This window comes from Myotis nattereri (genome assembly GCF_964212035.1).
Source record: "Myotis nattereri genome assembly, chromosome: 9".
NCBI classification, from domain to species: Eukaryota; Metazoa; Chordata; class Mammalia; order Chiroptera; family Vespertilionidae; genus Myotis; species Myotis nattereri.
This window is the reverse complement of record NC_138084.1, coordinates 49,045,914-49,069,224: the sequence shown is the minus strand read 5'-3', so window position 1 is coordinate 49,069,224 and position 23,311 is coordinate 49,045,914. Positions and strand designations below refer to the sequence as shown.

The window sequence follows — 23,311 nt, the reverse complement described above, 5'->3', positions numbered from 1 at the left end:
ATTTCTGACCCCCAAGGCAAGATCATCCTTACTGTGAGAATGCTGAATGGAACTGTGTTGCCCGGTGCTAGTCTGCATTCAGTTCATCTGACTCCCTTATTCAATTTCCATGCCCACAGAGCCACCTTCTTGATTATCTCTTGGCTCATCTAGTTTGCCTGAAGGAAATAATCCTCTGGACACAAGAGGTTTGAATCTTATCATAGTCATCCTTCATAGTACACTTAGAAGTGGTCTCTGATTGCGATTTCATTTCCCATGTATCTTTACTCCAGGGGTAGAATTTATTGATTATCTCAGTGCAAACTTCGTAATCTCAAGCAAGTTCTATTTCTCAAACCTCTGTGTATCTTTGCTGTTATCACCCTAGTCCAAGCCACCTGTCAGCCCTCTCCTGGACAGCTGGACAGCCTCCCAACTGACATTCCTGGGTAGCCAAAATTAAGTCTTTAAAACTTCACTCAGATCCTGTTACTCTCCTGCTCAAAAGGCCCCAATGGCTCACACTTGAAATAAATATGAACTCCTCACAGGCAGCTACAAGGGCCATCATGCTCCATCCCTGCTCACCTCTGTGTCCTTCCTCCTGTATCTCTTTCCTTCACACTTCCCATCTGCTACATCATCCTTGTTGTGTGGCCCACATGCCTGGCTCCTCACATCCTGGGAGACTTTGGCTTTCCTGACTTCTCTTTTTCTGTAATTCTAATTGTAGGTGCCCTCTCTTCACTCAGGTGTCTCCTCTCCTCTTTGTTTCCTAGCAAATGTCCCTTCCCTGTTACTTTTGAACATAATATCCTACCTTATTTTTCTTCAAAGCATTTATTACTGCCTTATATGTAGCATACTTATTTTTACTCTTTCACTATAAGTTCATTCTAGCAAGGCCTAAAGTTACCACTGTGCCCCTAGCTCCTGGAACAGTATTTGGCATATAGAAACTGTTCAATGCATATTGATTGAATTAGTGAATAAGTGAATGAATGCATAATGAATGAAATCAGCTTTCTGATTCCAACTGTGGTCTTCTATGCACATTAGTTAGATCTCCCTCAACCCAAGGTACTGTGAGGAGCCTGTCTCTAGGCTCAATAAACCTGGAGTGAAAGTCTGGGCTATATAGCTTCCATCTCTATCTGTAGAGTCAGGATGATATAGGATACCAGGACAAGACGCTTAACCTTTCTGTGCCTCAGTTTCCTCATCAGTAAAAAGGGATTAATAGTATCTTTATCACAGGGTAGGGTCCATCAATTATTAAATTCTAACCACATGCACACACGCACACACACACATTTGTGTATATTAATGGACATAATGTTCCTTTTTAGTTTAAAAGGTGTTATTTTAAAAAGCCTACTGTGATATTCTTATCTCTTTGCATGCTACAAACTCTTTCCTTCACCTTTCCCCTCTAAACCTCCTCATTACCTGTTCTTTTCTCTAATTTCATCTCTTAATATCTCATTGGAAAAATATGTCTTTCTCCTTATTTTCAGTATTTCTTTGTGTCATTGTGAGCTGTAACTAGAGGCTCCAGGCTGAGTGAGTGAGTCTTTATCAAATAAAGCTGGTTTACATTGTACTCTTGGGTACAAAAGCTGAACATTGGTGTTTTTTCATCAAATCATTTTTATTAAGATCCTCTGTTCCCAGAAGCATGCTATTCTTCAAAATATTTCAAATATAAAAATCCCACAGCCCCATATTGAGAGAATATTAAAAGAAATGCAAGGGGAAAAATATTGAAACAACTGCTGTGTTATAACAACAACCATGCAGATGACTTTGTTTCATTTCAAAATGTCCTCCATGTATTTGACACTTTATCTGATTAATAAATTGGAGAAAATTAAATTATACATTTCTATATCTCCTCCCTAGCTCTGATTCTGCTAAAATAATAAACAAGGCAAGTACTTTAATCCCTAATCATTTCAAGTTTTCTCTAAATTTAAATTATTATCAAGTAATTTATTTACCAGTTTTTTTCTGGAAAAGGTCACCAGGGTGAATAATTGCTTAGGGAGAAATGTAGTTGCAAAATAAACATTGCCCATCATGTTAAATATATGATAAATGATTTAAAAACTCGATCCCTGTGCTGATGAAGCCCTTTTTAAGCCTCGACACTCATAAAAAATAGTTTTCTCTAACTTATCTCTTAGTTAGGAATATAGTTACCTGTGTGCTCAGAAATTATTTGTCCCTCTGTCTCTTTGTCTTGTGGTGTAGAGGAAATGATATAACCTTGAGTGTCATGGACTCTGCATTTGAATACTGGGTAACCACTCACACATTACTTGATTGTTCCAAGCCTTACTTTCTCCATTTGCAAAATGGACAAATACTTTCTTACTGCCTAGGGTTGCTGTGAAGATTTAAAGTAACCATGTATATAAAGCACCTGGCTTATAGAAGATAATACATGATTTTTTAAATCATCGCATACGTTAAATTATACATTAAAAATGTAAGCACCTGCTATTTCCCAAAAGACTTCACTTGTAGAAAAGCACAGTTATATAGTACTGTTAATATGAAAGAAATTGAACATAATGTCTATGAAGGAAAAAGAAAACATTCTAACAAGAAGAACTAAGTGTTAAATCCAACTCTCTGCTTCCAGGCAGCCAATGCATCAAGCACAGTTCTCATGAAGTAACAGAGGAAAAAGGCTGTAATTGGGAGAAAACTATGTCCTAGTAACATAGTCTAGATCACACGGAGCATGTGGATCCTCACATGGAAAGCCCAAAACAAATCTTAGAAATTAATACATGAATTATCTATAATAATAAAAGCATAATATGCTAATTCGACTGGGCATCCTTTCGGACATCCTTCCGGATCACCTTCGGGATGAATCCAGGGCTGCCAGGGAAATCTGGATCCTGAATTTCATGCATTGGGCCTAAAGTATTTACATAATAAACTAGAGGCATTCTTAGAGTATTTGATTTTGCCTATTTCATAGTTTAAAAAACGAGTCCCAAAAGTTTTTTTTTTTATATATATTTTATTGATTTTAGAGAGGAAGGGAGAGGGAGGGAGAGATAAAAACATCAATGATGAGAGAGAATCATTGATTGGCTTCCTCTTGCATGCCCCCTACTGGGGATTGAGCCCGAAACCCAGGCATGTGCCCTTGGCTGGAATCAAACCTGGGACCCTTCTTCAGTCCGCAGGCCGACACTCTATCCATTGAGCCAAACCAGCTAGGGCAAGAGTTTAAGTGTATGTCAAGATTACACTCCAGTAACTGGCAGGGATGAGACTTTGACCCTGGATTTTGTTTATTTCTTTTTTTGTGCATTTTGTTTAATCTTTGAGGCTATGCACAGGAAAAAAAAATATATATATATTTCCTGGACATTTTTCTCAGGGAACTAAGTTTTAGAGAAAGAAGTTCAGTGTAGATTTACCTTTTCTTAAGGTCCTCAATGTAATAAAACATATCATCCTACACCAGCGATAGAATTCCTTTTTAAAGATCTAAATGCTAACTTTCAATTTGGGACTGATTCCACTGTTTGAAAAATTTGATATAGAACATGAGCCTTTCCTGTGTGCTCTGTGCACTTCCTGAAAAAGATATGATTTAGCTGAGTGGTGATGTACAAAATGTAGTTCTGCAGAAATAGTTCACTGTACTGTAACATGGCCATGAATATCGGGTATTAAAGTGGGTATGGGCTTTATTTCTTCATTTAAAACATTTGTTGAGTGCCGAAGTTCCATTTTCTGCTATGAACCTTAAGGAGACACAGTAATGAATAAGACACAGTGAACTCTTTTGCAAATATCTCAGTCTGGCCAGAAAAACTGATGGGTAAACAGATAGGTACAGAACATTGTGATCAATGCCAACTAATCATAGTTTAAACCATGTGTTTATTGCTAGCTTAAAAATATACAGGCGATCTATGGTTAGTTCAGGAGCCCAAAATAGTCATCAGAGTCTGTTGCCGGTGGGGTTCCCCAATAAACAGACTCTGAGATTGATTTTAGCTTGCAAGAGATTATTAGAGAGTGCTTTTGGAATCAATATTGTGGGAGGAAAGGCAAAGAGGCAGCACTGGACAGAGGGACAGAGCAAGCCATCATGAAGGGCAAAGGGCAACCTCAGCTGACCCCCAGGGGGGATTTTGCTGATTGGATGACCCTTCACAGCTGACCTGTATTGTTATGAGAAGGCTGGGGTTTTGCAGCCTCTGAGCCCTTCAATCAGGGGATATTGGCCACCCCAGGAAAAGGATGTGGTCTTAGGCAAGGTGATCCTGTGCAGCTGAGACAATCCCCAAAGAACCTGAAGTCTGAGGGCTTCCTTTCAGAGGCCCTCCCAGAAGCAGGCGGGTGCGGGGCGGGGGGGGGGGGGCGTTATCCTTGGTTTCTACAGTGAGATCTGGCCATCACATCCCAGCAGCCACCACAAAGACCTGGACTCTGCATCATTCCCTCCCACCATTCTCAGCATATTGTTCTTTGTCCTCAAAAGATCTCTTAATGTTTATAAAATATCTACCTAGCTCTAAATATGACATTTCTACACAAGAGCATACAAAGCAGAGAGGAAGCAAAGGGACCATCATCTCATACTATTCTTTCTCATATCAGAATAAAAAAGCTTTCGCAAAGGGTCACCAGAAAAATTCTCTCCCTACATGGTGCCAAGACACCATCAAGATGTGTTATTCATAAAGACAAGAGAATGACTGTTGGGTAGTGTTATGGACTTAATGTTTGTGTCGCCCCAAATTTATATGTTGAAACCTAATCCCCAGTATGATGGTATCTGAAGGCGGTGCCATGGGGAGGTGACTATGTTATAAGGGTGGAGCCCTTGTGAGTGGAATTAGTGATCTTATAAAAGAGTCCACAGAGAGCTCCCTCAGCTCTTCTGCCATGTGAGGACTCAGGGTGCATATGGTTGTTTGTGAACCAAGAAGCAGGCTCTCATCAGATACTAAACATGCCTGATTCATAACAGTAGCAACATTACAATTATGAAGTAGCAACGAAAATAATTTTATGGTTGGGTCACAACATGAGGAACTGTATTTAAAGGGCCAGAAGGTTGAGAACCACTGCCATAGACCTTCATTTAATCTTCTCCAGCCACAGAGTTCCATATCTTCCCACATGCTTCAGATATTTTCACACGTGTTATTTTTGTGCCTCAAATGCCTGCTCTTCACCGACTTGCCTATGTTAACGTAAAAACATTCAAACCTGTAAAGAATTTTTGTGAGTTTATTTGAGCCAAACTGTCAACAATTACCGGGAAGCAGAATCTCAACAGGTTTCAATAATGTTCCAGAGAATGGAAGTTTTTCACCTATTTTTATACATTACAATCAAAACAGGAGACATAGGTGAGTTACAAGAAATCCATTGGTGGTAGATTAGTGAGGTGGGAGAAAGCAAAGGATGGGGGGGTAGGGGGGGAACTTCTGGGATTGGATAAAAAGTGAAATGATAGACACATACTGCTTTTACTTAGGTGGGTACAGGGTACAGTCAACAATTAACATCATAACAATAACAATGAAGAAATCTGTGCTATCTGTCCTGGGACCCAGGGCATTTGGTTGGGGTCTGGAAAAAAAGGGAAATCATAAATTACCCTGACATTTCAAGGATATGTTATCATAGATGCAAAAACAAAATAGGCTCAGTTAAGGTAAAGATTGACCTTGTCAGGGAAGATACTGGCCTAGGACTTGACTACCCACAATAACTGCTTTAAGTTAAAGTTTTAATTTCAGACCATCCTTGTGGTTACTTTGGGTCTTAGAGTTTGCAAGACTGCTGTGCAGGCCTTCTCTGAGCTTGTCAGGTTATCATGTGGCCCCTTTCATCCACACCCGCTAACTCTTCATCCTTGACACTGCTGAAGCATCTGTCTTTCACAAGTCTCTTTGACCCTTCCTGGGATTGAGATGCTGATCCTTGAACTTGCCCCATGAATATCACCAATATAGCACACTCTACGTTTTGTCATCGTCATTTTTGTACCTTCACTATGGAATGTTGATCTCCTTAATGGCAGGAGCTATATGATGGCAGCAGTATGGTTTGTTTCTGCCCACTGAGTTTTTAGCATGTTCTCAGAAAATGGGTGTGTATTGAATAAAGATACTGCAGGCCACATCTCAATATAGTATGTAGACATCTACTGTTATTAATAGGATCCATTGGTGGGCAAACTGCAGCTCGGCAAACCGTGGCTCGCTAGCCACGTGTGGCTCTTTGGCCCCTTGAGTGTGGTTGTTCCACAAAATACCAGCTCTTCCACAAAATACCGACTTCTGCGCATGGGCCACGAAGTTTCAATCACACTGGACGTGCACGCCCACATATGGTATTTTGTGGACCAGCCACACTCAAGAGGCCAAAGAGCTGCATGTGGCTCGCGAGCCGCGGTTTGCCGACCATGGGCATAGATCAGTGATGGCGAACCTTTTGAGCTAGGCATGTCAGCATTTTGAGAAACCCTAACTTAACTCTAGTGCCGTGTCACATATAGAATTTTTTTGATATTTGCAACCATAGTAAAACAAAGACTTATATTTTTGATATTTATTTTATATATTTAAATGCCATTTAACAAAGAAAAATCAACCAAAAAAAATGAGTTCGCGTGTCACCTCTGACATGTCTGTCATAGGTTCGCAATCACTGGCATAGGCCATTGGAATCAAGTGACCTGAGTCTGATCATGGCTTTACTATTTTCAATGTATATGACCTTTGGCAAATGGTTCACCTTTTGGTACAATTGGAGCTAAATAAGAAAAATCCTAAAAGATATCCAAAAGTGCCAGCCAAAAACAATCAATAAATTTAGTCATCCTAATGATGAGGATGAGGATGGGAGGAATAAGTCCTATAGATAAATATAAAATCTCTCATATGCTCTGATATCTATTGGATTTCAAATATTATTTCAAACTATTCTTTGGCTCCAAGAATATGTACAGGATCCCTTATGCTACACATGTAAAATCAATAATTATTGATTAGTAATAAGTAGCTAACATATGTAGGACTTTCTATATGCTAAACATGATTTTAAAGGGTTTAATATGCATTAACTGATTAATCCTCATCAATACTTTGAGGTAGCTACCATTGTTATTCTCATTTTGGTAGATAAGGAACTGAGGCACATAGGAGTACGTTGACTTAGCCTGCTGGTAAGTGGCAGAGATCAGATTCAAACCTAAGCAGTGAAACTCCAGAATCTGTCCCCATTATTGTTATAATACTACCATGAATGAGAAAGTAAATGAATAAATCTCATTAGTTGTACATATTCAGAAAAGGGATCTATATGTCCTGTTCTCAAATCCAGCATAATTTAAATTTATTGATCTATTGCCTCTATTTTTGAGTAACATTTTGTGTTGCTTCTACTTTTAATTTCCCCACAGATATACAGGAAGTAGAAATAAATCACACAGAATGCAGTGCTAGAACTGAAAAGGTCAAAGTTTCCTTATCTCTGCTTAACAATTAAGAATGTACAGATTGGTGCCCAGTGTGGCTCGATTGGTTGGGCATCGTACCATACACCAAAAGGTCTCCAGTTAGATTCCTGATCAGGACACGTGCCTGGGTTGCAGGCTCGATCCCGGGTAGGAGGCATGGAGGAGGCAGCCAATTGATGCTTTGTTCTCACATCAATGTTTTAGGTGTTTTTTGTTTTGTGTTCTCTCTCTCTCTCTCTCTCTCTCTCTCTCTCTCTCTCTCTCTCCCCCCTTCTTCTCTCTTTAAAAATCTTTTTTTTTTTTAACAAAAAAGAACATACAGATTAGCATATTAGATCAGACTGCTCTTATTAGCTGGGGTCCACTCTGCTAGAATAGCCAAACAAAACTCTCAGGGCCGCACTCCTGAAGTTCTGTATGGCCTTGGGCAAGGCTGAGCAGGTGAAATGCTTATTTACATCAGCCAACAGCAGCAAAGTCAAAGAGCAAATTTGAAACATCATGGGGATCAAAAGCCAAAGAATAAGTTGGTGAAGTAATAAAAAGAAGGATAAAGTGCAACCATAGAGGGGGAAATGAGACATGTGTTGGAAAGTCATAATGATCCACAAAAAAATGATGAAGTGAACAGGAACAGGTCAGAGTAAATGGTACTACTGACCTGTAGTGATTCCTCTGTGATGATTAATGAAACATTAGAGAAATTTCCAAGTATCTGACTGTCCCTTAATAACTCGTTGTATATTTGTCTTCAATGAATTTATCTAAACCACATCTTAAAATATTAACAAATTTAACCAGAAACTGAATGTCGAAAGGGAAGAGAACTTTGAAATTATCCATTTATCCCTTTCATTTTAAAACAAGTCCACTCAGCCTGAAAAAGTCAAGAACTTGGTCCATGATCCCTCAATTAAAGTAATATACTTTACAAAATTATAGCTACTGTAGGACATGAGATTTGCTCTTTCTCATCCGAAGCTTAGTGTTTTTAATTTTCAAAGATATTCCTCCCCCACCCCAACAAACTTTGGGAATATTATAATTAAATCATCAAAACTTCCATAATGATATAATCTCCAGGCTTCCATATAAAAATCTTTAATTTATCAAAAAGGATTTTTCACCATTTCATAGAGGAGCCGTCCATTCATGTATGAATGATTAAGTGCACCTAATGAATTTCAGTTGAATGAATGCAGATTGGCATCATCATCAAAGTTGTTTTTTTATTGCAACTGCAAAACTTCAAAATGTGGGCTGAAAGTAGAGACAGCTCTGATAATGGGGTCTGGATTATTTTTCCCAGTGTAATCATAATATAATTATAGCTGAAAAATAGTAGGAGCCCCTTGTGCCCCATAGTGTCATAAAATGCTTCATCTACATTATCTTAGTTTAATATATATATATATATATATTCTACTGGCCTAGTGTACACATTTGTGCACATTAAAAAGGAATTAATTAGTGGAAATATTTTAATATCACTATTTGCTCTTTCTCTATAATAGAAGTGTCAACTAAATTCACAATCAACAATGACATATTAAAACACACACTTGTGATTGGTACCAGTGAGAGCTTTATATATATAGATAAACTTGCTTAATTAGACTTGCTTTCTGATTTAGCTAAACTTTTTCCAGCTCAGTGAAGCACCCCAACTTCCCTTTCAGGTAATTGTCAGCAACACAGCAGTAAATATCAACACAAAGCAGATTATTATTATAGCTCAGGCAGGGAGAACAAAGGGTAAAATATTTAACTGCGGCAATGTTTGACTATGTTCTGCACAGTGAGAAAACCTGAAGTCATTTTCAATGTCCACCATTTCTTACTTCTCTTTAGTTGGGTCAAGTTTCTAAGTTTTCTAAATCTTCATTTTCCAGCTAATGAAAAGTATATGGGGTTCCACCAAGTCTTCTATCTACCTACTCCAGGACTTCTGTGAGGATCAAATGAGATGAGGCATGTGAAAATGCTTCACAGACATTTGGTTAAAGTATACAATGTTTCCACCTGGCTATAAAGCAAGTTGTGTTCCTGGGCTGAAGAAACTGCAAGGAGGCTAGTTGCTAGCAAGAGGAAGCCGGGTGTTGCTACATGACGTCATTACCCAGTGCCCACAGCAACCATTTCTGTGCTGGGCTGGGCTGGGCTGGGCTGTGGGCTGTGTTGCTCCAGGGTGGTGGCAGGGCCTGTGTCCCACTTGGGGGAAGCCAAGTGTTGCATTGTGGGTGCTAGGTCCACAGTGCTGTTTATTGTTACATGGCCTGTTGCTAGGGAGAAGAAGCCTGATATTGCTATGTGACATCATTACCCAGAGCCCACAGCCACCCACTTCTGGGCTGGGCTGGGCTGGGCTGTGGCCCACATTTTGGGCCATGGGGTCTCAGCAGCATCAGCTGCGACTTGGTGGGCTGTCACTCCAGGGTGGTGGTGGGGCCTGTGTCCCACTTGGGGGAAGCCAAGTGTTGCTTTGTTGGTGCCAGGTTCGTGGTGCCATTTCTAAATGAGCAGTGCACCTCACTGAAGCTCCTACATTGAGCATCTGCCCCCTGGTGGTCAGTGCCCATCATAGCCACCGGTTAGATGGTTGGACACTTAAAATACTAGCCTTTTATATATATATATATATATATATATATAGAATAGAGGCCTAGTGCACAAAAATTTGTGCACTCGGGGGGGGGGGTGTCTATCAGCCTGGCCTGTGCCCTCTCACAGTCTGGGAACTCTCGGGGATGACCACCTGCTGGCTTAGGCCTGCTCCCTGAAGGATTGGGCCTAAGATGGCAATCAGACATCCCACTGGCAGCCTGGGAGCCCTCGGGGAATGTCCACTTGCCAGTGGGGAGCAGGCCTAAGCTGCAGTTGGACACCTTTAGTTCTGCTAAGGAGGCGGGAGAGGTCCCCACCACCACCGCTGTACTGGAAGCTGTCATTCTGGCTTGTGGCTGAGCATAGCTCCCCCTGTGGGAGCGCACTGACCACCAGGGGGCAGCTCCTGCATTAAGCGTCTGTCCCCTGGTGGTCAGTGTGTGTCATAGAGATCAGTCATCCCCAGTCTTTCTGCTGTTAGGGTCAGTTTGCATATTACCCTTTTATTATATAGGATAGAGACCTGGTGCATGGTTGGGGGCCAGCTGGTTTGCCCTGAAGGGTGTCCTGGATCAGGGTGGGGGTCCTGCTGGGGTGCCTGGCCAGCCTGGGTGAGGGGCTGATGGCTGTTTGCAGGCTGGTCACACACCCTTCAGGGTGGGGGTCCCCTGGGGTGCCTGGCCTGCCTGAGTGAGGGGCTGATGGCTGTTTGCAGGCTGGTCAAGCCCCCCCCCAGTGGGGACCCTCACCCCATGTAGGTTTGGCCAGCCTCGGAGAGGGGCTGATGACTGTTTTCAGGCTGGCCACACCCCCTTTAGGGTGGGGGATTCCCACTGGGGTGCCTCACCAGTCTGAGTGAGGAGCTGAGGGCCATTTTCAGGCCAACCAAGGCCCCCAGCGACGTAAGCTCCCAGCCTCTCCTTTTTTTTCTTTTTTTCTGGGATATATTTACCTATTATAATTGAAACTTTGTTGCCTTCAGTGGAGGTCAGAGCCAGCCAGGGCAGACAGGAGGGAAGCTTGGCTTCCTCCATCACTGGAGCAACCAGGCCTCCTGCTCGCTCCAGCTCTGTGGTTGCCAGCCACCATCTTGGTTGGGTTAATTTTCATATAGTCGCTCTGATTGCCTGGTGGGCATGGCTTAAGGCATAGTGAAGGTATGGTCAATTTGCATGTTTGTCTTTTATTAGATTAGATAATTAAATATTATAATATATAATTATAATATATATTTAATTCTGGTAAATGTCTTGTAGGTTATATTATTACAGTTTTATTGACGAGGAAACCAAGGCTCAGAAAACTAAGATGCTTAATTTTAAATCCCTCCTAGGTGAAGGAGCTAAGACTGAATCACAGTCTTCCTAACTCTGCATTAAGAGCCCTTACCCAGTATCTTGGCTCTGAATCTTTACACATTTTTGTCAGTTTAAGACTGTTTTGAACCTGTCATAATGTATACAATTATTATGTCTATTGCAGCAACTCTATTCAAGCATATTCTCACAATAGACAGTAAATACAGATGATAGATGATATAGGGGAAAGTGGCTTGAGCATAGCAAAGGGATGGCTAATTTGCATGTTTCTCTTTTATTATATAGGATATATATTGCAGACAAACACAGAGCAACTGGGGCATAATCAATATATTATAATCAATATATAATATCCTGGAGTGGTGATAGGTTGCCCTTTATATTATTTACCCTTTGAGGCTTAGTATCCTCAATGCCATAATGAAAATTATAATATATGTCAGAGATAGATGGCTGTAAGTATTAAATCTACAAAGGCAATTGAAAGTGTCTAGCAAAATTTCAAGGATAATTATGATCTGAACAAATGTTAGCATAATTAGAATCCAAACCCATCAACACTTTATCAGTGTTTTCTCAGATGCCAATCAGTTCTCCTGTTATCTAGCAGAAATCAGGTGTCCAACAATCCAATTCATTCCTGAGATTACCTAGCGGAGTTAGCATCAGACCCCACAAATTAAAGGGCTCAGCTGCACAAGCCTACCCCTATGTCTAATTAGAAATTGATGTCAGACATAAATCCTGGGCCACCGGTGCTTTTCCACGAACTGGTTATAAATCAAGGATTCCCAGGCCCCCTTCCTCAGGTTTGATACTTTGCTAGAACAATTCATAGAACTCAGGAAAACACTTTACTTACTTTAACTGGTTTATGATGAAGGTTACAATTCAGGAAGAGTCAAATGGAAAAGACGCACAAGGCAAGGCATTGGGTGGCATGAGAGCTCCCATGCCCTCTCCAGGCACATCACCTTTCCAGCACCTCAATGAGTTCACCAACCTGGATGCTCTTTAAACATTCTTTTTCAAATGTATAATCCAAGTTCTTTGCCCTCAATCTCCACCTCCTTGGAGGATGGAGCTGAGAGTTCCTACTCTCTATGCACAAATTTGTTCTTTCTATTGACCAGCCCCTAATCTAAGGCTGTTTAAGGGTTCCACCCTGTTACCTCAATAGCATAAACTACAGTGTGCTCCAAAAGGGGTCCATATAAATAACAAAATACACTCCTATCTTTCAGGTAATTTCAAATTTTAGTTGTCCTGTGCTTTGAACTAAGGGCAAAGACCAAATATATAACTTATCATACCACAGTATTTATCATATTTATTGGTCCCTTAGATATATACAGGATTTGTCTCTCTGGAACAAGTCATTTGGCAAATAAATTATGAAGGTGGTAAAGGACATGGAAAGGCAGCTGTGGGCCAAGGAAAAAATCTTAGCCTCTTATAGTATATATTAAAAAATTAAGTATATTTTTGGATATCTGGATGCATTGTATGTTTAGTGGGAATAAATGGTGCTACTATTAAAGTGTAAGGGTAACTGAGGTTTTTATATTTAGCAAATTTCACTTTGAAGACTACTACACAGAGTGTTGGAGTGAATATTTTTCAAATAAACTCACATTATCAGTCCTCAATGGTATGGAATTCCAGGATTCTAGGATGTAGTATCCTGAGCACTTTGAATGCTTTGAACAAGCTTCTGCTGTGTCTTCCCTTACCATCTTCTCAGTTCCCAGTAGAGATTCTCTCACTGGCCCAGTTAGGGTCAGGCATTCACTCCCAAAATAAATCAACTATGGCCTAAAAAGTGGTGACAAATTTGTTATTCTTATATATTAAGGGCTCAGTGATCATGGAGAAGGGGATATATGTAAGTCAGGCAAATAGTACATGTGATAGTGAAGATAACTTCTAAAAAATAAACTATTGAAGAAATTAATTTTATTATAAACGAGGGGCCTGGTGCACGAAATTCGTGCACTGAGTGTGTGTGTGGGGGGGTGAGTGTCCCTCAGCCCAGCCTACCCCCTCTCACATACTGGGAGCCCACAGTCATTGACCCCCATCACCCTCCAATTGCAGGATCGGCCCCTTGCCCAGGCCTGACGCCTCTGACAGAGGCGTCAGGCCTGGGCAGGGGACACTCATTTCCCCCCATCACTGGTTCTGCCCCCAGCCCAGGCCTGATGCCTCTGGCCCAGGCATCAGGCCTGGGCAGGGGACCCCCAGACCCCTCCGATTGCTGGCTCTGCCCCTTGCCCAGGCCTGATGCCTCGGCCAGAGGCGTAGACCCCCATCACCCTCTGATCACCTGATCGGCCCCTTGCCCAGGCCTGACGCCTCCACCAGAGGTGTCAGGCTTGGACAGGGGACCCCCATGTCCCCCCAATCACTGGCTCTGGCCCCCGCCCATGCCTGAGGCCTCTGGCCCAGGAATCATGCCTGGGCAGGGGACCCCCATCTCCCTCTGATCGCTTGCTCTACCCCCCGCCCAAGCTCACCGGCTCAGTCCCCCACCCAGGCCTGATGCCTCAGCCAGAGGAGTTGACCCTCATCACCCTCCGATCACCAATCACCGGATCGGCCCCTTGCCCAGGCCTGAGGCCTCCGGCAGAGGTGTCAGGCCTGGGCAGGGGACCCCCAGCTCCCCGCGGTTGCAGGCTCCGCCCCTGCACAGGCCTAACGCCTCTGGCCTAGGCGTCCGGCTCAGGCAGCGGGGACCTGCAGTGGCAGCGGGGGGCGCCGCGATCGTGGGCTCCGCTTTACGCCCAGGCAAGCTAGCTCCCGGGACTGCCAACTTCAACTGTGTCCAGCTCCCATCGCTGGCTCCACCCCTACTTCCTGCTATCACTGGCCAGGGTGGCAAAGGCGCCTGATTCTCCGATCATGGCTGGGGGGCAGGGCAAAGGTGGCCCCAGGGCAGCCTTTGCCCTGCCCCTCAGCTCTTAGCTCCCCCCTGGGTTTCAGATCACTGTCAGTGGCAGGGGACTTCTTCCTGCTTTCCCTTTTGCCTCCCTGCATTGTGCCTACATATGCAAATTAACCGCCATCTTGTTGGCAGTTAACTGCCAATCATAGTTGGCATTTAATTTGCATATAGCCCTGATTAGCCAATGAAAAGGGTATCGTCGTACGCCAATTACCATTTTTCTCTTTTATTAGTATAGATTATTGTTTGGAAATGAATGACAGGATGTGAGTTTAAATTACCTGTGCTTTATAAATACGTGTGTGTGTGTGTGTGTGTGTGTGTGTGTGTGTGTGTGTGTGTGTGTTTGCACTCTCATGCATGCATGTGCTCACAGGTATATATAAGTATGTTTCTGTTATTGGCGGGGAGCTCTTATCATGGCCACCATTTGCCGGTAGATGTGGGCTTCTTGTGATATCATGAGAATGAATTTTCTGAGACTCACAGGTGGGAGGATCAGATACTGTAGAAAACTATATTTCTATGGAATTACACCCCTGAGTTTCCAAGTTCCCATTTCCCTCCGTCCTGCCAAGGAGGAAGTCCTATTTTGTTTGCTTCAGCAGGACCAAGATTAAAGAGTTTCATTTCCATATTGGGGCACAATCCAATCCAGCATCCAGCTAGCTTAATTTGTATTCCCAATTACAGTCCATCAATACATTGCATGTGGGGTCTGCATGGCCACATGGCTGTGGAGGGAATACAGGCAAAGAAAGGAAGAACCAGAGAGCCAAGAGCCGAGAGAGTGAACTCCTTTGTTTGAGGGGATTTGTATCCCCAAATTTTCATGGGCTTGTAGTGGACCTGCCCCCTCTAGCCCATGATCTCTGTTCCCAGGTTTGATTGGCAGGCACCTACCCTATATCACTCTGACTTTACTGTGCATTCACCCATTTCCCCTTTGTCCAGTCCTTTCCCCCAGTAACCACAGGAATGGGCCTGTGGTTCCCTTGGTAGGTGAAGTCACAGCTTCCTGGTGAAGCTACCGAAATGACATGCCTATAATGCCGGGCCTTCCTTTTTCTCCTCTCCTATTATTCATAACTAGCTAACTATAATGGTAGCATTTCCATAAGTATAAAATATATCAACCTAAACATAAAAGACCTAAATGAGAGACAAGAAGATTTATGTGAGACCCAAATGGAAGCAAACAGAAATCACTGATTTATGCAGAAACCAAAATAATGTTCCTATTAGGAGATAAAAGCAAGAGGTATTTATGAGAAAGGAAAGGGGAATAATTACATGACTAGAAGGAAGGAATTTCTATGGGCGTTAATGAGCAAAGGAAGGAATTTATATAGATGCAGACAAGCTAAGGTGGTGATGCTAATTATAAAGAATGCCTAATTTTCAGTTAGGTCATCATTATGTCTGCTTTCCTATTGGCTTTGCAAACAGTTGTTCAGAACACAATGCTGGTTAAGGCTCAGTCCAAAGCTGAAGTGTCCAGTTTTAACACTTGAAAGGCTTACAGAGTAAGACCTGCAAGACAGTTCCTCTGGGATGGCAGTTCTGACTTCATTTTGAAGTCGTTTGGTGTATATATGAAATATATATGTAATATACTAGAAATATAGGTATAAGTAAATCTGAGCATGACTATCTTGATTGATGCCTGTGTTATTTCCTTGCAGAGAGTTTCACTTTGTCTGGAATTAATGGGAACAGAATGTACTTTGGTGGGTGATGAGTTTCCAAAGATAGCTTTTATGCCACTTGGTCAATTGGACACCCTACCTGGGCCCAGTTGGGCTTATTACTGCTCATTCATACATCTGAAAATCTCTTGACAATTCTCCTTATACTAAATGGAGTTAGCACTTTCAAATGGATCTCATTAGACTTCTTATAAAACCACTACACTAGAAAGAGTTTTCATCCCAGAAGGGTTTCAGAACTTGAACTTATCAAGCCTCTCTACTGTTCTATTTCTGATTAGCAATTTGTCCTCCTAAGAGCTTTAAAGATATACTTTTATATCTCTGTAATTTTATCCTTTTCCCATTTTTCCTTTATGGGAACATTCAAATGTATTTTGCTTTTATCTTGGATCTGTCATTCAGCATATGTCAACTTCAAAATTTCTGGACTTATAGCAGTGACTATCAGTAATGTTTCAGGGGGGGAAATAGAAAAAAAATAGAGTGCATGCATCAGATCTTAGAGATGCTGCCTTGATATATAGCATTTTAGTTATGTTATTCTAAGTTATTTTCTTCAAAAAAATCAAATGCCAATCTGTAGTCTTGTCTGGGAGAAGTAAAGACATTTCCTTGTATTATATGTTATCAAATACCATGTCTAATCTATCCCTATCATCTTTTCCTTTTAATGTTTCAAAAGCTTTTATTTAAGGCTCTTTTCTTTCTGATAGCTTCCTCGCTAGGCTTCACATCCTCAGCCCCACATCACTTCTCTGAAGGCTTTCTGACAACCTCTGCTTTCTGTCTAATTTAGCTACTCTTATTCTCTGGGAAAACCTCGATCAATGTCCTTTCTACCTTTCCTTTAAGGTTATGATCATAAATCCCAACTTGACTACAAGCCCTTTATAGGCAGAGTTTACAACTTATCACCTGCGCCAGAGTCTACTTCATATATAAATAGCTCAGATTAGTGGTCCACAGATGTTTACCTGCTAAATCAATAGTTGATGGGTAGAAAGATGGATGGATGGATGGATACATGAATAACTGTGAACTGTATTGCTTTCTGTAAGCATATGGGATGATGCTTACACCTAGTAGGTACTTAGTAAAAGTTTGAGTTAAATTGATATTCCAAACATGAGGCAAAGCGAATTATATGGAGAAGTATATAAGCTTGTACAAATGTCATTAAGTGATTTAAAAAGTAGAATTTGGGAGCTAGAAATATTTTAGAAATTAAGTAAAAATTGGCGAATTTTGGATTACCTATTTACATTCTTTCATCAGAGAAGGAATTGAACTTTGACTCACATAAAACAATATTAGTTTTCCTAAAACCGCAGACAATGTGACAGAAAATAGCATTTTCTTTATTCAGTGGTCGCTTTTAAAGAAAGCCTAAAAATTGCCATGTTATCTTAGAGTTAAAAAAGCAAAAGTTAGAAGCAATATGTGTTTATTTAAAATAAAAGAATTGCAATCCTGGGACTTAGAAACCCAAATTATATCCTTATTATGGGATGAAGGTATGAGGTTTTTTTTTATGAGAAAACAAAGGGAAATAATTCCATGAATGAAAGGAATTTCTATTGGTGCTAATAAGCAAAGTTATTACTTAGCTGCCCATAGTTATTTATGGATTCTAAAGACTGTCTTTACTTGTCAGACCTCATAGTCAGAATGTGTGTGTTCTTTTTAGCTTGATAAAGAGTTGTTTATAAAACACTGTTGGTTTGGATCAGTCCAAACTTTATTTTGTTCAGTTCAAACATTCCAAAGGCTCAAGGAGTTCCTCTAGAATGGCTGTTCTAACTCCATTTTAAAATGGCTCCACTTAATCCATTTTTTTTTCTAATTACCTCTTCTGGTTGTAATCTCTCTTGCAAACATTATTGTGATCAGTTATTACAAGTCTCATTGTTCTTCCATTACCAGGAAAGCTAATCCCTGGCATGCCATGCCTCTGTGAGTCCTTTGTTGCCAGGAAGGCTCATTCCCAGTATGTCATGAGCCACATAGGATGGAAAGTGGTTTCCTTAGGTCACACTTGAGTAACAAGAGCACCAGAAGATGAAGGTTTCACCATCATGTTCCTTTAGGGACAAATGTCTTCTGTAATTACTTGAGGTTTCTCAGATGAATTCTCATAGGCCTTAGTGATGGATCATCTCAAAGCTCGGAGTGACCATTTTCTGATTGGTGTCTTTTATGACATAGCGCTGTGAGAAACAGACTAAGTGTCACAGAAACAAAATTTCTACAATAACAAACAAAAGGCTAACTCCAATTTGCAGACTGGCCCTGAGCCAGGAGATAATGTGTGATGGTAGCCAGCTAAAGAGATCACGGACCAGGAGACGTCAGTGGGCATTGCAGTTAACCATTTGGCATGTGCCAGCATTCTATCTAGCTCTGTCTCTATTTTGCCAGAGGTAGACCTATGGTGCAAGCAATCTGGTATTTAATGAGGCATTTCCATGGAGACAAAGGAAAAACAAAGTTTAATGTTTGGAAACCAATTTCTTAACCTAGGGGCAGCCAGTCAAGGAGATGCCAGAGTAGAAGCAACTTTTGCATTTTAGAATGTCTCTGATGATGTCATCAGTTGTTTAGGTAAGCTTTCATTGAGTGGCTTACAAAGCATCAGGCACAAAGATTTTGTAAGCATGAGTTATTATAGTTATTTCTCTGAAGTTTGTACCAAGTCATTTATAGTCAGTTTGCAAAGCTTTGGGGAATAAAGCATTTTTTTTTAGTTCTCAATTATTTCAAGTCAAAGGTAAAAGACAAATTGTGTAGTTTAGTTTAGAGAGTGGTAGCCAAATAACTGAGGAAACTAGAAGAATTTAGGATTCAGTCTAGTTTACAGGTAGAAAACAAAACCTAAAAACAACAAAACTAATAATATCCATAAGTATTATAGTTTCCAATGAAACATATTATCTCTCTTTATATTATTCCTAATTATACCACAAATATTTTGTAAACAAATTAGTTTTACTGTCATTAGGTATAGTTTCCATAAACTTGGCCTGATAACATATATAAATGCAGTAAGTATGGCAATTGATCATACAGGCCCTTTTAAATCTGCTTTACTGGAACTTTTCATTAGGAATCTCCAGATTAAATTTTTTATAGGCTAAAAGTTCAAGCCAAGTATTTGCCATATGACTTTGCCTATAGCAGCGGTTCTCAACCTGTGGGTCATGATCCCTTTGGTGGTCACAGGGGTCGCCTAAGACCATCCTGCATATCAGATATTTACATTATGATTCATAACAGTAGCAACATTACAGTTATGAAGTAGCAACGAAAATAATTTTATGGTTGGGTCACAATATGAGGAACTGTATTTAAAGGGCCAGAAGGTTGAGAACCACTGGCTAGTATCTTTAGATTTGGGTTAATTCCTCTCTTTTCAAAGACTACAAGATATCCTGCTCTTTCTGTGCCTATTAGGAAGTAATCTTTCTTATTCACCTGCTAAGGCTGCTGGGAACCCTATAAGCAAGGTGCTAGGCAGATTTTTTTCCAAGAGGCTCTATTTACTTTTATAAATAAATCTTAGCTTTTAACACTTGTCTTAAGATGTCTGAGTCTAAGTATGTCTCTCTTATAGATGACATTCCAGTCAAAGCATTGGCAATATAGTCCCTGTTTCCACTTTGTCTTGTTAGAAGGAGAACAGATTCTTATTGAATTTATATAAATAAGTACAAAACCATGAAAATAGGAATGCTCAATTATAAGTTTCCAAAATTTGGAGGTTTCAGATAGGGAAAATAACATAAAAGTTTCACTTCCACTCACAAATGTATATTTACCGAAGTGCTGTAATTCATAGGTAACTTAAAACAAAAAAAGAAAAAGTTGTCCTAAATCTGAAGAAACAAGCCATAACAATTCAGAAATTTGTAAAGAAAAAGTCATAACAATTGTGATATGTTTAGAGTATCCAGGAAAACTTTATGAGACATTAGACAAAGTCAGCTATTATTCTGAGCTGTTTGTTTTTTTTTTTGCTGATAAATTTGGTAACAGAGATAACATAAACTGATTTCAGTAAACCCAAATAAAAAATATATTAAAGTTGATAATACTTGAGTCTAAAGACTTGCTTTTCTTTTAATCCTCACCCAATGATATGTTTTTATTGATTTTAGAAAAAGAGGAAGGCAAAGAGAGAGAGAAAAATCTATGTGAGAGAGAAACATCAATCTGTTGCCTCCTGTACTGACAAGATGAAACTTCCAACCTAGGTATGTGCCCAGACCAGGAATCTAATCCACAATTTTCGTCTATAGGACAATGCTCCAATCAACTGAGAAACCCGGCCAGAGCAAGGCTTGCTTTTTCAATTAAAACAACTTTAATTAGCTTTAATACCAAATAATTTTCTAGGACCTAAAAAAAAAATATTTGTGTTAGTTTTTATTATTCTTTAAATTTATATAAGTACTTAATTCCTTTAAGCAAATTAAGCAGAGGTCTTTACAAACCAATATTAGTAATAGCTTCTGAAGGTAGACATACATACATATATATAGACAGACAAATCCAAATAGTTTTATTTTAAAATTTCAGCCAAACACAGGTATAATGATGCAAAACTCACTAGTTCCTAAATCATGGTTACACTTATTTGTTCAGATGGCTAAGGCTTATGTGAACTTATGGAAATGCCTTAGCATTTATATTTGCTCTTGACAAACAACGTTAAGGATGCTAGTAGTGGGAAGAGGGACTAGATTTAGGCAAGAGAGCTTATTCAGCCTGTTTTCCTTTTTTTAAAAGTCTCTCAGTTCCCCCTTTGGTTTCAGTTTCCTGTGATTAAATTAACGTGGGCTCCATCTGAGAGTTACTTTGTGTTTACATTCCTGGTTTTGAAGAGATTTACAGGCAAAGTTTTCACTGATCTAGTTTCTGATTATTTATAGGAGAGACTGGGAATAGCTGAACAGGCCTACAAAATCCTATCAGACTTTAAATATCACCTTTCAATTCTGCCCAATTTGTGATCATAGAGTTATTATTTTTTTTAAATATCTTGTCATGTTTTAAGTGGGGCAAACCATAAAACATTCTGAAGCCTTACCAACAGTATTACTTTTAAATGGATACGTTAAAGTTAGCTACTATTCAAATGGCCACATTTTTTGTTTGTTTGTTTGTCTTTTAGTATCTTTGTAGAGCTGGTTTAGACTTTCAGAATCTTCTGCATACCAATTAAAGAACAAATTCTGTTGTTTTCAAGGGGTTTGGAATCATTTTTTTTAAAGGGAGCCCCTTAAGATGGACTTACCTAAAACAAAGGTTTCCCAGAATGGCCATTAGAGTTTTGAATTATTTAAGCTAAGTTGTTCAATAAATATAATTATATAAAAAGGAGTGAATTTGTTTTGGTGCTTGTATTCTAAAGAATATTGATTCTCATAGGCAGGGTGTATGCTTTCCTGTTAGCTTTACAAATGGTTGTTTGTAAGACAATGTTGTTGTTGTTTTAATATATTTTTTACTGATTTTTAAAAAGGAAGGGAGAGAGAGAAGGAGAGGGAGAGAAACATCAATGATGAGAGAGAATCACTGATCGGCTGCTTCCTACATGCCCCACACTAGGGATCAAGCCCGAACGCTGGTCAAATGCCCTGACCTGGAATTGAACTGCAACCTCCTGGTTCACAGGTTGGTGCTCAACCACTGAACCATGCCAGCCGGGCTGTAAAATAATGTTGATATGACTTAGTCCAAATGTTATTTTGCCCCCTTCAAACATTCTGAATTTACAAAGGATAAGACATACAATGTAGTTGTTCTGGAATGGCTTCCTTGACTCCATTTTAAAATGGATTCACTTATGCCAACTTTTTACATCTGGATCACATCATATTTGATCTATTAACTAATAGTTTTTCTCCAATTTTCTTGTAGTGGATTTGGAGTCAGAACAACTTACAAATTAGTTTCTGACTCTACTATCATTAACTGTATGATTAAAACTGTATTGAATGCAAACATTGAATAAGCAAATGCTTACTGAGTGCCTGCTATGTGGCAGACAATATTCCAACTCCCTGATTCTCAAAATCACCTGATGAAATACACATTTTCTGCACGTTACCAATTTAATTGGCTACACTGGAGTGTACAGTGGTTAGGAAACTTCCCCCAGATCCCAAAGCTACCATATTAGTTTACTATTTCTGCTGTACAAATTGCCACAGACTTAGTGGCTCAAAACTACACAAATTTACAGTTGACGTACAATATGACATTAGTCCTAGCTGTATATCCCAGTGATTAGACATTATATAACTTACTAAATGATCATCCCAATAAAGCTCATCCCCACCTGAAACCATCCCGGATTGGGTCCTGGGCGGCAAGCAGGCAGCTCCTGGGGCTTGCGGGGCCGGCGTGCCTGTGGCTTCTGGGCTCGCCCATGAGGGCCTGGATGGTGGCTTGTGCTGGCAGCTCACACTGTCCCACCCTGCCTGCAGTATGCAAATTAGCTGCCATCTTTGTTGTCAGTTAATTTGCATATCTCACTGATGAGCCCATGGGAGGTATAGCGAAGGTATGATCAATTACCATGTTTGGCTATTATTAGATAGGAGGATTATTGACTCTATTCCTGGTGCTGTACTTTACATCCCCATGGCTATTCAGTAACAACTAGTTTGTACTTCTTTATTCCTCCACCTTTAATTGAAAAAAAAAATGATTTAAGTAAACATTTTCTAAAAACCTACATAAATGTATTATCTCACAGTTCTGGAGGCAAGAGGCTGCCTTTTTTTTTTTTTTTTTTTTTTTTTTCCTGTAGGCCTAAGACAAGGTGCCAGCAGGGCTAGTGCTACCTGGAGACTAAAGAGGACAACCTGTTTCCTTGACTTTTCAATCTTCTGGAAGTGGACTGCATGCCTTAGCACAAGACCCCTTTCTTGTATCACTCCAGCCTCTTTTTAAAAAAAATATATTTTATTGATTTTTTACAGAGAGGAAGGGAGAGGGAGAGGGAGAGAGAGTTAGAAACATCAGTAAGAGAGAAACATTGGTTCAGCTGCCTCCTGCACACCCCCTACTGGGAATGTGCCCACAACCAAGGTACATGCCCTTGACCAGAATCGAATCTGGGACCCTTCAGTCCTCAGGCCAATGCTCTATCCACTGAGCCAAACCAGTTAGGGCTCACTCCAGCCTCTTGATTTCAAGACTACATCTCCTACCTCCTCTTTTGTATTTAATCTCT

At 40.3% G+C, this 23,311-nt stretch overlaps 1 long non-coding RNA gene across 1 annotated transcript in view; it reads left to right on the top strand.

Moving 5' to 3' along the window:
• Window positions 1-23,311, top strand: part of LOC308525299 — a 1,722,993-nt gene that overhangs the window by 1,232,007 nt on the left and 467,675 nt on the right. The gene's annotated exons all lie outside the window — the stretch shown is intronic.